Consider the following 18,457-nt stretch of genomic DNA (forward strand, 5'->3'; position numbering starts at 1 on the left):
ATTGGACCATTGCCTTTTGTAATATTTTCAAATCAAAGAAAATATTATTGGTCTTATCATATCTTATTTCTTTGCCATTATTAAGATAGGTGTCTTCGATGTGAAAAGGCTGACCAAGCTAAGTTCTGATCAGCTCATTGGGCGCCACACATTCTCTCCTAACATGATATGGTTTTGGAAGAAGTGTAGCCCGAATTCCGTTTTCTCTGTATTTTGAGTTTATTAGCTTGAAAATCTCGGAATACCCCTTTCTCCCTATGCCAACATCATCAAGACATTTTTGTATATCAAGATCTGACACTTGGCTTTTCTTTGTAAACTGTTCTATGAATATTTGCGTACTTTCTTATACTTCTTCTCCCTGAGCATCTGGCCTACCATCTTTAAAGACAAAAGCATGGACTATTGTCTGGCTACTAAATCAAATTCCATGTTTTCTTTATTTGGATGTAGGAGACATCTGAAATGAATTGGTCTTGTAATAAATTTACAAGTTACATGAACTAAATGTTGTATCATAGAAATGTAGAAGTTTATTACCTTGCAACTTGTATTCTTTTCTTGACTCCTCCACCACTCGGATTAAGTTGCTCTATGTTCCTCAGATTCCTTTTTCTTGCTCTCATGCCAATGGGTGTTGCTTTAACATGTGCAACTTGTAATTTCTGGTCAAGCTCATGTATTGTTTTAGATTGAGACTCTATTTTGCACAAGAGTTGTGAACTTCTTTCTTGAAGAGAGGTGTACATTTGTTGCAAATGACTATAATCCAACTATGTTGCACAGTTAAAGTCTTTTAGAACGCTATTAGATTGGCTTAGTGCATTGCAATCAGGGTGACCATCACCAACATATCTAATCAATGAGGTTGGATTTGAGAATGAGGGTGTGCTTGAGGTTAGAGGATTATTTTGGATGCTTTGATCCATCACACCATAGGTCTATATGCTTTGAGCCTGAAGCTCTCATCTCTTCCTTCTCTCTTCCATTGATTGAAAGCTGGGGATGCTTTCTTTTCTTCAAAGGTGCATATTCTTCTTCAAGATCAATATGCATATGATATAGCTTCCTCTTCTCTCCCATATCAACACGATGTAACTAAGTCACAATGTAGCACAATGATGAGCTCGCAATAACATGATTTCATGAGAAATGCACTTAAATGCCTAAAATGGGAGGGAAAAGTCACTAGAAGGGAAATCCTTCGCCACAAGGAAATAAACACACTCAAAAAGTGCATTAATGAGAGCTCGTTTACCTATAGATACATATTGCGCCTTTATTCCTTTGATATTTATTATGCACCCATAGGACGACAATATATTCTTGAGCATTAAAGAAGGTCCGGACCACCGTGTTGATTATCTCTCTCTACTAAAATACACAGAAGGGGTTGAATTTCCTTTCTTTTTCTAATTTTTGTGCCACAAAAATAGGGTGACGTGGATTATCTTACAGGGCCCCAAAATAAGTCCCAATTTTCCCTAATGGTAGTGTCATACTAGCTCCTTAGAATCAACCAGGTTTTTGAAGTATAATTTATGTGCTGAATCAAAGTCATTAAAACAGAATTTGTGATGCTAGTGACAATGGCACATAGAGCATTTCAATCCTTTTTGCTCTACGCCAAAACAAAACAAGATATGGTTTTGGTAAAATTATTTGTGTTAGGGATCCGTAATACACTATGGCCTCCTATCAAGCCCAATAGCGACAACACTATGGTACGTTGATCTTAACTTGAGCTTCTAGAGTGTATAATCAGGTCCCATCTAACTTTTCTTCAACAATCAGTTATGGTGAAACCCTTGTGATTGTGTTATTTGTAGGTTGAGCTATTTCTAAAAATCTATTACCACAAAGCCACTTGCAAACAAGCCTTGTCTAGAGCTTGCACTCAATACCATGTTTTAAAAATATAACTTGTGCTTTCACACAAACACAAACCAATCTTCCAAGAGACAAAAAACTTAAAGCAAGATAGATGGATAACAATATTGAATTACAATTGCAAACTAAATCACAAATTGATGGTGTGTACCCACATGTGCTCTTTAGCACAACAAGCTTTGATATCGATCTTGGTAGACGTTGCAAACAATACTTTCTTAAATGGGTGCTATTATCTATAGAAGGTCCCTTTCATTATAGCATCTACGTGAGAAATGGAACTTTGTATCTCTTACTTATCAATATGCTAGTTTGTTGTCCATCTCTATGTAGTCTATGAATAAGGGCTTACGCATAAGCCTATTGCATAAGGGCTTATACATAAATCCTAAACCCTAAGCCTATATATAACCCTAGATGCATTAAGCATATATGCATAGAGCAGCATGCATTAAGCCACCACCTGCAATGCTAGATAAGTATGCGAGAAGCCATTCAGCAGTGCCGATAAGCTAATGAAAGAGTGCAGTCTCATACCCGATTAAAGAAGGTTACCGGACAACCAGTCCCCACAAGTAATTCTAGGAACTCCCTTGGGCGACATTCGTTTGAGACATCATTTCAGCCAGTTCACCTCGTGAGGTTACTTCCCATTGGAGACATCATGAAAAAACTTCATGGAATTGCGGCTGTAGGTGATACCTGCAAAACCCAGCTTGATATTTTTTTGGTAGGTAGTTGGAGGACTCAAAGTACCCCGCCACACCTGAAAGGGGCCCCGTGAGGGGAAGACGCTAGTTTGAAGGAAAGAAAGAGCTTGCATAGAGGTGAAAACCTAACCAAGAGCTTGCAAGACTATGCAAAAAGCTTGCATTGAGGTAAACCTAATCAAGAGGCTTCATAGGCCTCTATTGCATAAGGCTATTGCATTAAGCCTATTCATAAGGGCTTATAACACTGTTGCGAGCAAAATAGGTAATTGACAAGGGTTACCTAAACAGATTCCCTCCCAAAATGCATGAAATCTAAAAAATGGCTTAAAAACATAGTTTTTGGAAAACATATCTAGAATTCCATGGCGTAAAAACATAGTTTTTCTTATAGCCCTTTTGCTCTTGCATATAGGCAAGAGCTTCCAAGAAAATCCAATGTACAGGAATACGAGTTTCTCAATTATCCTGCACAGTGCGTGCAATGTGCAGATATGTACTCTTGCAAGAGGAATATCTAGCACATGTCGGAAGTTTGGATCTTTCTCATGCCTATTAGGGACCCATGGCCAATTTGTTTAGTCCATCGTACTTGCATGCTCCATGTAGTATAGGAATGTGTCATTCTCTTAACACAAGCCATACCTACCATATGCCATTCCACGTGAGAATTCCTCACACGGATTAAGTTGCTCTATGTTCCTCAGATTCCTTTTTCTTGCTCTCATGCCAATGGGTGTTGCTTTAACATGTGCAACTTGTAATTTCTCGTCAAGCTCATGTATTATTTTAGATTGAGACTCTATTTTGCACAAGAGTTGTGAACTTCTTTCTTGAAGAGAGGTGTACATTTGTTGCAAATGACTATAATCCAACTATGTTGCACAGTTAAAGTCTTTTAGAACGCTATTAGATTGGCTTAGTGCATTGCAATAACCAATCAGGGTGACCATCACCAACATATCTAATCAATGAGGTTGGATTTGAGAATGAGGGTGTGCTTGAGGTTAGAGGATTATTTTGGATGCTTTGATCCATCACACCATAGGTCTATATGCTTTGAGCCTGAAGCTCTCATCTCTTCCTTCTCTCTTCCATTGATTGAAAGCTGGGGATGCTTTCTTTTCTTCAAAGGTGCATATTCTTCTTCAAGATCAATATGCATATGATATGGCTTCCTCTTCTCTCCCATATCAACACGATGTAACTAAGTCACAATGTAGCACAATGATGAGCTCGCAATAACATGATTTCATGAGAAATGCACTTAAATGCCTAAAATGGGAGGGAAAAGTCACTAGAAGGGAAATCCTTCGCCACAAGGAAATAAACACACTCAAAAAGTGCATTAATGAGAGCTCGTTTACCTATAGATACATATTGCGCCTTTATTCCTTTGATATTTATTATGCACCCATAGGACGACAATATATTCTTGAGCATTAAAGAAGGTCCGGACCACCGTGTTGATTATCTCTCTCTACTAAAATACACAGAAGGGGTTGAATTTCCTTTCTTTTTCTAATTTTTGTGCCACAAAAATAGGGTGACGTGGATTATCTTACAGGGCCCCAAAATAAGTCCCAATTTTCCCTAATGGTAGTGTCATACTAGCTCCTTAGAATCAACCAGGTTTTTGAAGTATAATTTATGTGCTGAATCAAAGTCATTAAAACAGAATTTGTGATGCTAGTGACAATGGCACATAGAGCATTTCAATCCTTTTTGCTCTACGCCAAAACAAAACAAGATATGGTTTTGGTAAAATTATTTGTGTTAGGGATCCGTAATACACTATGGCCTCCTATCAAGCCCAATAGCGACAACACTATGGTACGTTGATCTTAACTTGAGCTTCTAGAGTGTATAATCAGGTCCCATCTAACTTTTCTTCAATAATCAGTTATGGTGAAACCCTTGTGATTGTGTTATTTGTAGGTTGAGCTATTTCTAAAAATCTATTACCACAAAGCCACTTGCAAACAAGCCTTGTCTAGAGCTTGCACTCAATACCATGTTTTAAAAATATAACTTGTGCTTTCACACAAACACAAACCAATCTTCCAAGAGACAAAAAACTTAAAGCAAGACAGATGGATAACAATATTGAATTACAATTGCAAACTAAATCACAAATTGATGGTGTGTACCCACATGTGCTCTTTAGCACAACAAGCTTTGATATCGATCTTGGTAGACGTTGCACACGATACTTTCTTAAATGGGTGCTATTATCTATAGAAGGTCCCTTTCATTATAGCATCTACGCGAGAAATGGAACTTTGTATCTCTTACTTATCAATATGCTAGTTTGTTGTCCATCTCTATGTAGTCTATGAATAAGGGCTTACGCATAAGCCTATTGCATAAGGGCTTATACATAAATCCTAAACCCTAAGCCTATATATAACCCTAGATGCATTAAGCATATATGCATAGAGAAGCATGCATTAAGCCACCACCTGCAATGCTAGATAAGTATGAGAGAAGCCATTCAGCAGTGCTGATAAGCTAATGAAAGAGTGCAGTCTCATACCCGATTAAAGAAGGTTACCGGACAACCAATCCCCACAAGTAATTCTAGCAACTCCCTTGGGCGACATTCGTTTGAGACATCATTTCAGCCAGTTCACCTCGTGAGGTTACTTCCCATTGGAGACATCATGAAAAAACTTCATGGAATTGCGGCTGTAGGTGATACCTGCAAAACCCAGCTTGATATTTTTTTGGTAGGTAGTGGGAGGACTCAAAGTACCCCGCCACACCTGAAAGGGGCCCCGTGAGGGGAAGACGCTAGTTTGAAGGAAAGAAAGAGCTTGCATAGAGGTGAAAACCTAACCAAGAGCTTGCAAGGCTATGCAAAAAGCTTGCGTTGAGGTAAACCTAATCAAGAGGCTTCATAGACCTCTATTGCATAAGGCTATTGCATTAAGCCTATTCATAAGGGTTTATAACACTGTTGCGAGCAAAATAGGTAAGTGACAAGGGTTACCTAAACAGATTCCCTCCCAAAATGCATGAAATCTAAAAAATGGCTTAAAAACATAGTTTTTTGAAAACACATCTAGAATTCCATGGCGTAAAAACATAGTCTTTCTTATAGCCCCTTTTCTCTTGCATATAGGCAAGAGCTTCCAAGAAAATTCAATGTACAGGAATATGAGTTTCTCAATTATCCTGCACAGTGCGTGCAATGTGCAGATATGTACTCTTGCAAGAGGAATATCTAGCACATGTCGGAAGTTTGGATCTTTCTCATGCCTATTAGGGACCCATGGCCAATTTGTTTAGTCCATCGTACTTGCATGCTCCATGTAGTATAGGAATGTGTCATTCTCTTAATACAAGCCATACCTACCATATGCCATTCCACGTGAAAATTCCTATATCTTCTACATGAAGTGTTTCTCCTTCATTTTGCCTCCTAATTATGTTAGGTATGTTTGTATTATGGAACACCCAATGGAGGATGTATGTCATGGTCCTCTGTCATCACAACCTACGTGATCAAATTGAAAGTGAGATTTCTTTAATGACAAAGTTCATGAAACCAAAAATAAAAAGAATAAATTCATACCTCAAATGACCCAAGGCACCAAATATTGTTCTCTGATTGCACACTAAAATACTTGGGACTTTTTTTTTGTATTGTGTTATCCAATGCCCTATTCATTAATGTGATTGCTATTCTCTTAGTTTTTCTTTGCTTCACAACTTCACATTCATCAAGTTTGATAACAAACTTAAGGACTCCTCTAGCCTCTACCAAGGTCGTTCCAAAAAATTGGACCATTGCCTTTTGTAATATTTTCAAATCAAAGAAAATATTATTGGTCTTATCATATCTTATTTCTTTGCCATTATTAAGATAGGTGTCTTCGATGTGAAAAGGCTGACCAAGCTAAGTTCTGATCAGCTCATTGAGCGCCACACATTCTCTCCTAACATGATATGGTTTTGGAAGAAGTGTAGCGCGAATTCCGTTTTCTTTGTATTTTGAGTTTATTAGCTTGAAAATCTCGGAATACCCCTTTCTCCCTATGCCAACATCATCAAGACATTTTTGTATATCAAGATCTGACACTTGGCTTTTCTTTGTAAACTGTTCTATGAATATTCGCGTACTTTCTTATACTTCTTCTCCCTGAGCATCTGGCCTACCATCTTTAAAGACAAAAGCATGGACTATTGTCTGGCTACTAAATCAAATTCCATGTTTTCTTTATTTGGATGTAGGAGACATCTGAAATGAATTGGTCTTGTAATAAATTTACAAGTTACATGAACTAAATGTTGTATCATAGAAATGTAGAAGTTTATTACCTTGCAACTTGTATTCTTTTCTTAACTCCTCCACCACTCGGATTAAGTTGCTCTATGTTCCTCAGATTCCTTTTTCTTGCTCTCATGCCAATGGGTGTTGCTTTAACATGTGCAACTTGTAATTTCTGGTCAAGCTCATGTATTGTTTTAGATTGAGACTCTATTTTGCACAAGAGTTGTGAACTTCTTTCTTGAAGAGAGGTGTACATTTGTTGCAAATGACTATAATCCAACTATGTTGCACAGTTAAAGTCTTTTAGAACGCTATTAGATTGGCTTAGTGCATTGCAATAACCAATCAGGGTGACCATCACCAACATATCTAATCAATGAGGTTGGATTTGAGAATGAGGGTGTGCTTGAGGTTAGAGGATTATTTTGGATGCTTTGATCCATCACACCATAGGTCTATATGCTTTGAGCCTGAAGCTCTCATCTCTTCCTTCTCTCTTCCATTGATTGAAAGCTGGGGATGCTATCTTTTCTTCAAAGGTGCATATTCTTCTTCAAGATCAATATGCATATGATATGGCTTCCTTTTCTCTCCCATATCAACACGATGTAACTAAGTCACAATGTAGCACAATGATGAGCTCGCAATAACATGATTTCATGAGAAATGCACTTAAATGCCTAAAATGGGAGGGAAAAGTCACTAGAAGGGAAATCCTTCGCCACAAGGAAATAAACACACTCAAAAAGTGCATTAATGAGAGCTCGTTTACCTATAGATACATATTGCGCCTTTATTCCTTTGATATTTATTATGCACCCATAGGACGACAATATATTCTTGAGCATTAAAGAAGGTCCGGACCACCGTGTTGATTATCTCTCTCTACTAAAATACACAGAAGGGGTTGAATTTCCTTTCTTTTTCTAATTTTTGTGCCACAAAAATAGGGTGACGTGGATTATCTTACAGGGCCCCAAAATAAGTCCCAATTTTCCCTAATGGTAGTGTCATACTAGCTCCTTAGAATCAACCAGGTTTTTGAAGTATAATTTATGTGCTGAATCAAAGTCATTAAAACAGAATTTGTGATGCTAGTGACAATGGCACATAGAGCATTTCAATCCTTTTTGCTCTACGCCAAAACAAAACAAGATATGGTTTTGGTAAAATTATTTGTGTTAGGGATCCGTAATACACTATGGCCTCCTATCAAGCCCAATAGCGACAACACTATGGTACGTTGATCTTAACTTGAGCTTCTAGAGTGTATAATCAGGTCCCATCTAACTTTTCTTCAACAATCAGTTATGGTGAAACCCTTGTGATTGTGTTATTTGTAGGTTGAGCTATTTCTAAAAATCTATTACCACAAAGCCACTTGCAAACAAGCCTTGTCTAGAGCTTGCACTCAATACCATGTTTTAAAAATATAACTTGTGCTTTCACACAAACACAAACCAATCTTCCAAGAGACAAAAAACTTAAAGCAAGATAGATGGATAACAATATTGAATTACAATTGCAAACTAAATCACAAATTGATGGTGTGTACCCACATGTGCTCTTTAGCACAACAAGCTTTGATATCGATCTTGGTAGACGTTGCAAACGATACTTTCTTAAATGGGTGCTATTATCTATAGAAGGTCCCTTTCATTATAGCATCTACGTGAGAAATGGAACTTTGTATCTCTTACTTATCAATATGCTAGTTTGTTGTCCATCTCTATGTAGTCTATGAATAAGGGCTTACGCATAAGCCTATTGCATAAGGGCTTATACATAAATCCTAAACCCTAAGCCTATATATAACCCTAGATGCATTAAGCATATATGCATAGAGCAACATGCATTAAGCCACCACCTGCAATGCTAGATAAGTATGCGAGAAGCCATTCAGCAGTGCCGATAAGCTAATGAAAGAGTGCAGTCTCATACCCGATTAAAGAAGGTTACCGGACAACCAGTCCCCACAAGTAATTCTAGGAACTCCCTTGGGCGACATTCGTTTGAGACATCATTTCAGCCAGTTCACCTCGTGAGGTTACTTCCCATTGGAGACATCATGAAAAAACTTCATGGAATTGCGGCTGTAGGTGATACCTGCAAAACCCAGCTTGATATTTTTTTGGTAGGTAGTGGGAGGACTCAAAGTACCCCGCCACACCTGAAAGGGGCCCCGTGAGGGGAAGACGCTAGTTTGAAGGAAAGAAAGAGCTTGCATAGAGGTGAAAACCTAACCAAGAGCTTGCAAGGCTATGCAAAAAGCTTGCGTTGAGGTAAACCTAATCAAGAGGCTTCATAGACCTCTATTGCATAAGGCTATTGCATTAAGCCTATTCATAAGGGTTTATAACACTGTTGCGAGCAAAATAGGTAAGTGACAAGGGTTACCTAAACAGATTCCCTCCCAAAATGCATGAAATCTAAAAAATGGCTTAAAAACATAGTTTTTTGAAAACACATCTAGAATTCCATGGCGTAAAAACATAGTCTTTCTTATAGCCCCTTTTCTCTTGCATATAGGCAAGAGCTTCCAAGAAAATTCAATGTACAGGAATATGAGTTTCTCAATTATCCTGCACAGTGCGTGCAATGTGCAGATATGTACTCTTGCAAGAGGAATATCTAGCACATGTCGGAAGTTTGGATCTTTCTCATGCCTATTAGGGACCCATGGCCAATTTGTTTAGTCCATCGTACTTGCATGCTCCATGTAGTATAGGAATGTGTCATTCTCTTAATACAAGCCATACCTACCATATGCCATTCCACGTGAAAATTCCTATATCTTCTACATGAAGTGTTTCTCCTTCATTTTGCCTCCTAATTATGTTAGGTATGTTTGTATTATGGAACACCCAATGGAGGATGTATGTCATGGTCCTCTGTCATCACAACCTACGTGATCAAATTGAAAGTGAGATTTCTTTAATGACAAAGTTCATGAAACCAAAAATAAAAAGAATAAATTCATACCTCAAATGACCCAAGGCACCAAATATTGTTCTCTGATTGCACACTAAAATACTTGGGACTTTTTTTTTGTATTGTGTTATCCAATGCCCTATTCATTAATGTGATTGCTATTCTCTTAGTTTTTCTTTGCTTCACAACTTCACATTCATCAAGTTTGATAACAAACTTAAGGACTCCTCTAGCCTCTACCAAGGTCGTTCCAAAAAATTGGACCATTGCCTTTTGTAATATTTTCAAATCAAAGAAAATATTATTGGTCTTATCATATCTTATTTCTTTGCCATTATTAAGATAGGTGTCTTCGATGTGAAAAGGCTGACCAAGCTAAGTTCTGATCAGCTCATTGAGCGCCACACATTCTCTCCTAACATGATATGGTTTTGGAAGAAGTGTAGCGCGAATTCCGTTTTCTTTGTATTTTGAGTTTATTAGCTTGAAAATCTCGGAATACCCCTTTCTCCCTATGCCAACATCATCAAGACATTTTTGTATATCAAGATCTGACACTTGGCTTTTCTTTGTAAACTGTTCTATGAATATTCGCGTACTTTCTTATACTTCTTCTCCCTGAGCATCTGGCCTACCATCTTTAAAGACAAAAGCATGGACTATTGTCTGGCTACTAAATCAAATTCCATGTTTTCTTTATTTGGATGTAGGAGACATCTGAAATGAATTGGTCTTGTAATAAATTTACAAGTTACATGAACTAAATGTTGTATCATAGAAATGTAGAAGTTTATTACCTTGCAACTTGTATTCTTTTCTTGACTCCTCCACCACTCGGATTAAGTTGCTCTATGTTCCTCAGATTCCTTTTTCTTGCTCTCATGCCAATGGGTGTTGCTTTAACATGTGCAACTTGTAATTTCTGGTCAAGCTCATGTATTGTTTTAGATTGAGACTCTATTTTGCACAAGAGTTGTGAACTTCTTTCTTGAAGAGAGGTGTACATTTGTTGCAAATGACTATAATCCAACTATGTTGCACAGTTAAAGTCTTTTAGAACGCTATTAGATTGGCTTAGTGCATTGCAATAACCAATCAGGGTGACCATCACCAACATATCTAATCAATGAGGTTGGATTTGAGAATGAGGGTGTGCTTGAGGTTAGAGGATTATTTTGGATGCTTTGATCCATCACACCATAGGTCTATATGCTTTGAGCCTGAAGCTCTCATCTCTTCCTTCTCTCTTCCATTGATTGAAAGCTGGGGATGCTATCTTTTCTTCAAAGGTGCATATTCTTCTTCAAGATCAATATGCATATGATATGGCTTCCTTTTCTCTCCCATATCAACACGATGTAACTAAGTCACAATGTAGCACAATGATGAGCTCGCAATAACATGATTTCATGAGAAATGCACTTAAATGCCTAAAATGGGAGGGAAAAGTCACTAGAAGGGAAATCCTTCGCCACAAGGAAATAAACACACTCAAAAAGTGCATTAATGAGAGCTCGTTTACCTATAGATACATATTGCGCCTTTATTCCTTTGATATTTATTATGCACCCATAGGACGACAATATATTCTTGAGCATTAAAGAAGGTCCGGACCACCGTGTTGATTATCTCTCTCTACTAAAATACACAGAAGGGGTTGAATTTCCTTTCTTTTTCTAATTTTTGTGCCACAAAAATAGGGTGATGTGGATTATCTTACAGGGCCCCAAAATAAGTCCCAATTTTCCCTAATGGTAGTGTCATACTAGCTCCTTAGAATCAACCAGGTTTTTGAAGTATAATTTATGTGCTGAATCAAAGTCATTAAAACAGAATTTGTGATGCTAGTGACAATGGCACATAGAGCATTTCAATCCTTTTTGCTCTACGCCAAAACAAAACAAGATATGGTTTTGGTAAAATTATTTGTGTTAGGGATCCGTAATACACTATGGCCTCCTATCAAGCCCAATAGCGACAACACTATGGTACGTTGATCTTAACTTGAGCTTCTAGAGTGTATAATCAGGTCCCATCTAACTTTTCTTCAACAATCAGTTATGGTGAAACCCTTGTGATTGTGTTATTTGTAGGTTGAGCTATTTCTAAAAATCTATTACCACAAAGCCACTTGCAAACAAGCCTTGTCTAGAGCTTGCACTCAATACCATGTTTTAAAAATATAACTTGTGCTTTCACACAAACACAAACCAATCTTCCAAGAGACAAAAAACTTAAAGCAAGACAGATGGATAACAATATTGAATTACAATTGCAAACTAAATCACAAATTGATGGTGTGTACCCACATGTGCTCTTTAGCACAACAAGCTTTGATATCGATCTTGGTAGACGTTGCAAACGATACTTTCTTAAATGGGTGCTATTATCTATAGAAGGTCCCTTTCATTATAGCATCTACGTGAGAAATGGCCCTTTGTATCTCTTGCTTATCAATATGCTAGTTTGTTGTCCATCTCTATGTAGTCTATGAATAAGGGCTTACGCATAAGCCTATTGCATAAGGGCTTATACATAAATCCTAAACCCTAAGCCTATATATAACCCTAGATGCATTAAGCATATATGCATAGAGCAGCATGCATTAAGCCACCACCTGCAATGCTAGATAAGTATGCGAGAAGCCATTCAGCAGTGCAGATAAGCTAATGAAAGAGTGCAGTCTCATACCCGATTAAAGAAGGTTACCGGACAACCAGTCCCCACAAGTAATTCTAGGAACTCCCTTGGGCAACATTCGTTTGAGACATCATTTCAGCCAGTTCACCTCGTGAGGTTTGGAGACATCATGAAAAAACTTCATGGAATTCCGGGTGTAGGTGATACCTGCAAAACCCAGCTTGATATTTTTTTGGTAGGTAGTCGGAGGACTCAAAGTACCCCGCCACACCTGAAAGGGGCCCCGTGAGGGGAAGACGCTAGTTTGAAGGAAAGAAAGAGCTTGCATAGAGGTGAAAACCTAACCAAGAGCTTGCAAGACTATGCAAAAAGCTTGCATTGAGGTAAACCTAATCAAGAGGCTTCATAGGCCTCTATTGCATAAGGCTATTGCATTAAGCCTATTCATAAGGGCTTATAACACTGTTGCGAGCAAAATAGGTAATTGACAAGGGTTACCTAAACAGATTCCCTCCCAAAATGCATGAAATCTAAAAAATGGCTTAAAAACATAGTTTTTTGAAAACACATCTAGAATTCCATGGCGTAAAAACATAGTCTTTCTTATAGCCCTTTTTCTCTTGCATATAGGCAAGAGCTTCCAAGAAAATCCAATGTACAGGAATACGAGTTTCTCAATTATCCTGCACAGTGCGTGCAATGTGCAGATATGTACTCTTGCAAGAGGAATATCTAGCACATGTCGGAAGTTTGGATCTTTCTCATGCCTATTAGGGACCCATGGCCAATTTGTTTAGTCCATCGTACTTGCATGCTCCATGTAGTATAGGAATGTGTCATTCTCTTAATACAAGCCATACCTACCATATGCCATTCCACGTGAAAATTCCTATATCTTCTACATGAAGTGTTTCTCCTTCATTTTGCCTCCTAATTATGTTAGGTATGTTTGTATTATGGAACACCCAATGGAGGATGTATGTCATGGTCCTCTGTCATCACAACCTACGTGATCAAATTGAAAGTGAGATTTCTTTAATGACAAAGTTCATGAAACCAAAAATAAAAAGAATAAATTCATACCTCAAATGACCCAAGGCACCAAATATTGTTCTCTGATTGCACACTAAAATACTTGGGACTTTTTTTTTGTATTGTGTTATCCAATGCCCTATTCATTAATGTGATTGCTATTCTCTTAGTTTTTCTTTGCTTCACAACTTCACATTCATCAAGTTTGATAACAAACTTAAGGACTCCTCTAGCCTCTACCAAGGTCGTTCCAAAAAATTGGACCATTGCCTTTTGTAATATTTTCAAATCAAAGAAAATATTATTGGTCTTATCATATCTTATTTCTTTGCCATTATTAAGATAGGTGTCTTCGATGTGAAAAGGCTGACCAAGCTAAGTTCTGATCAGCTCATTGAGCGCCACACATTCTCTCCTAACATGATATGGTTTTGGAAGAAGTGTAGCGCGAATTCCGTTTTCTTTGTATTTTGAGTTTATTAGCTTGAAAATCTCGGAATACCCCTTTCTCCCTATGCCAACATCATCAAGACATTTTTGTATATCAAGATCTGACACTTGGCTTTTCTTTGTAAACTGTTCTATGAATATTCGCGTACTTTCTTATACTTCTTCTCCCTGAGCATCTGGCCTACCATCTTTAAAGACAAAAGCATGGACTATTGTCTGGCTACTAAATCAAATTCCATGTTTTCTTTATTTGGATGTAGGAGACATCTGAAATGAATTGGTCTTGTAATAAATTTACAACTTACATGAACTAAATGTTGTATCATAGAAATGTAGAAGTTTATTACCTTGCAACTTGTATTCTTTTCTTGACTCCTCCACCACTCGGATTAAGTTGCTCTATGTTCCTCAGATTCCTTTTTCTTGCTCTCATGCCAATGGGTGTTGCTTTAACATGTGCAACTTGTAATTTCTGGTCAAGCTCATGTATTGTTTTAGATTGAGACTCTATTTTGCACAAGAGTTGTGAACTTCTTTCTTGAAGAGAGGTGTACATTTGTTGCAAATGACTATAATCCAACTATGTTGCACAGTTAAAGTCTTTTAGAACGCTATTAGATTGGCTTAGTGCATTGCAATCAGGGTGACCATCACCAACATATCTAATCAATGAGGTTGGATTTGAGAATGAGGGTGTGCTTGAGGTTAGAGGATTATTTTGGATGCTTTGATCCATCACACCATAGATCTATATGCTTTGAGCCTGAAGCTCTCATCTCTTCCTTCTCTCTTCCATTGATTGAAAGCTGGGGATGCTTTCTTTTCTTCAAAGGTGCATATTCTTCTTCAAGATCAATATGCATATGATATGGCTTCCTTTTCTCTCCCATATCAACACGATGTAACTAAGTCACAATGTAGCACAATGATGAGCTCGCAATAACATGATTTCATGAGAAATGCACTTAAATGCCTAAAATGGGAGGGAAAAGTCACTAGAAGGGAAATCCTTCGCCACAAGGAAATAAACACACTCAAAAAGTGCATTAATGAGAGCTCGTTTACCTATAGATACATATTGCGCCTTTATTCCTTTGATATTTATTATGCACCCATAGGACGACAATATATTCTTGAGCATTAAAGAAGGTCCGGACCACCGTGTTGATTATCTCTCTCTACTAAAATACACAGAAGGGGTTGAATTTCCTTTCTTTTTCTAATTTTTGTGCCACAAAAATAGGGTGACGTGGATTATCTTACAGAGCCCCAAAATAAGTCCCAATTTTCCCTAATGGTAGTGTCATACTAGCTCCTTAGAATCAACCAGGTTTTTGAAGTATAATTTATGTGCTGAATCAAAGTCATTAAAACAGAATTTGTGATGCTAGTGACAATGGCACATAGAGCATTTCAATCCTTTTTGCTCTACGCCAAAACAAAACAAGATATGGTTTTGGTAAAATTATTTGTGTTAGGGATCCATAATACACTATGGCCTCCTATCAAGCCCAATAGCGACAACACTATGGTACGTTGATCTTAACTTGAGCTTCTAGAATGTATAATCAGGTCCCATCTAACTTTTCTTCAACAATCAGTTATGGTGAAACCCTTGTGACTGTGTTATTTGTAGGTTGAGCTATTTCTCAAAATCTATTACCACAAAGCCACTTGCAAACAAGCCTTGTCTAGAGCTTGCACTCAATACCATGTTTTAAAAATATAACTTGTGCTTTCACACAAACACAAACCAATCTTCCAAGAGACAAAAAACTTAAAGCAAGACAGATGGATAACAATATTGAATTACAATTGCAAACTAAATCACAAATTGATGGTGTGTACCCACATGTGCTCTTTAGCACAACAAGCTTTGATATCGATCTTGGTAGACGTTGCACACGATACTTTCTTAAATGGGTGCTATTATCTATAGAAGGTCCCTTTCATTATAGCATCTACGTGAGAAATGGAACTTTGTATCTCTTACTTATCAATATGCTAGTTTGTTGTCCATCTCTATGTAGTCTATGAATAAGGGCTTACGCATAAGCCTATTGCATAAGGGCTTATACATAAATCCTAAACCCTAAGCCTATATATAACCCTAGATGCATTAAGCATATATGCATAGAGCAGCATGCATTAAGCCACCACCTGCAATGCTAGATAAGTATGAGAGAAGCGTTTTAGCAGTGCTGATAAGCTAATGAAAGAGTGCAGTCTCATACCCGATTAAAGAAGGTTACCGGACAACCAATCCCCACAAGTAATTCTAGCAACTCCCTTGGGCGACATTCGTTTGAGACATCATTTCAGCCAGTTCACCTCGTGAGGTTACTTCCCATTGGAGACATCATGAAAAAACTTCATGGAATTGTGGCTGTAGGTGATACCTGCAAAACCCAGCTTGATATTTTTTTGGTAGGTAGTCAGAGGACTCAAAGTACCCCGCCACACCTGAAAGGGGCCCCGTGAGGGGAAGACGCTAGTTTGAAGGAAAGAAAGAGCTTGCATAGAGGTGAAAACCTAACCAAGAGCTTGCAAGGCTATGCAAAAAGCTTGCGTTGAGGTAAACCTAATCAAGAGGCTTCATAGGCCTCTATTGCATAAGGCTATTGCATTAAGCCTATTCATAAGGGTTTATAACACTGTTGCGAGCAAAATAGGTAAGTGACAAGGGTTACCTAAACAGATTCCCTCCCAAAATGCATGAAATCTAAAAAATGGCTTAAAAACATAGTTTTTTGAAAACACATCTAGAATTCCATGGCGTAAAAACATAGTCTTTCTTATAGCCCCTTTTCTCTTGCATATAGGCAAGAGCTTCCAAGAAAATTCAATGTACAGGAATACGAGTTTCTCAATTATCCTGCACAGTGCGTGCAATGTGCAGATATGTACTCTTGCAAGAGGAATATCTAGCACATGTCGGAAGTTTGGATCTTTCTCATGCCTATTAGGGACCCATGGCCAATTTGTTTAGTCCATCGTACTTGCATGTTCCATGTAGTATAGGAATGTGTCATTCTCTTAATACAAGCCATACCTACCATATGCCATTCCACGTGAAAATTCCTATATCTTCTACATGAAGTGTTTCTCCTTCATTTTGCCTCCTAATTATGTTAGGTATGTTTGTATTATGGAACACCTAATGGAGGATGTATGTCATGGTCCTCTGTCATCACAACCTACGTGATCAAATTGAAAGTGAGATTTCTTTAATGACAAAGTTCATGAAACCAAAAATAAAAAGAATAAATTCATACCTCAAATGACCCAAGGCACCAAATATTGTTCTCTGATTGCACACTAAAATACTTGGGACTTTTTTTTGTATTGTGTTATCCAATGCCCTATTCATTAATGTGATTGCTATTCTCTTAGTTTTTCTTTGCTTCACAAATTCACATTCATCAAGTTAGATAACAAACTTAAGGACTCCTCTAGCCTCTACCAAGGTCGTTGCAAAAAATTGGACCATTGCCTTTTGTAATATTTTCAAATCAAAGAAAATATTATTGGTCTTATCATATCTTATTTCTTTGCCATTATTAAGATAGGTGTCTTCGATGTGAAAAGGCTGACCAAGCTAAGTTCTGATCAGCTCATTGGGCACCACACATTCTCTCCTAACATGATATGGTTTTGGAAGAAGTGTAGCCCGAATTCCATTTTCTCTGTATTTTGAGTTTATTAGCTTGAAAATCTCGGAATACCCCTTTCTCCCTATGCCAACATCATCAAGACATTTTTGTATATCAAGATCTGACACTTGGCTTTTCTTTGTAAACTGTTCTATTAATATTCGCGTACTTTCTTATACTTCTTCTCCCTGAGCATCTGGCCTACCATCTTTAAAGACAAAAGCATGGACTATTGTCTGGCTACTAAATCAAATTCCATGTTTTCTTTATTTGGATGTAGGAGACATCTGAAATGAATTGGTCTTGTAATAAATTTACAAGTTACATGAACTAAATGTTGTATCATAGAAATGTAGAAGTTTATTACCTTGCAACTTGTATTCTTTTCTTGACTCCACCACTCGGATTAAGTTGCTCTATGTTCCTCAGATTCCTTTTTCTTGCTCTCATGCCAATGGGTGTTGCTTTAACATGTGCAACTTGTAATTTCTGGTCAAGCTCATGTATTGTTTTAGATTGAGACTCTATTTTGCACAAGAGTTGTGAACTTCTTTCTTGAAGAGAGGTGTACATTTTTTGCAAATGACTATAATCCAACTATGTTGCACAGTTAAAGTCTCTTAGAACGCTATTAGATTGGCTTAGTGCATTGCAATAACCAATCAGGGTGACCATCACCAACATATCTAATCAATGAGGTTGGATTTGAGAATGAGGGTGTGCTTGAGGTTAGAGGATTATTTTGGATGCTTTGATCCATCACACCATAGGTCTATATGCTTTGAGCCTGAAGCTCTCATCTCTTCCTTCTCTCTTCCATTGATTGAAAGCTGGGGATGCTTTCTTTTCTTCAAAGGTGCATATTCTTCTTCAAG

Source organism: Cibotium barometz, chromosome 32 (genome assembly GCF_041138505.1).
Source record: "Cibotium barometz isolate CiBa-2024 chromosome 32, ASM4113850v1, whole genome shotgun sequence".
NCBI classification, from domain to species: Eukaryota; Viridiplantae; Streptophyta; class Polypodiopsida; order Cyatheales; family Cibotiaceae; genus Cibotium; species Cibotium barometz.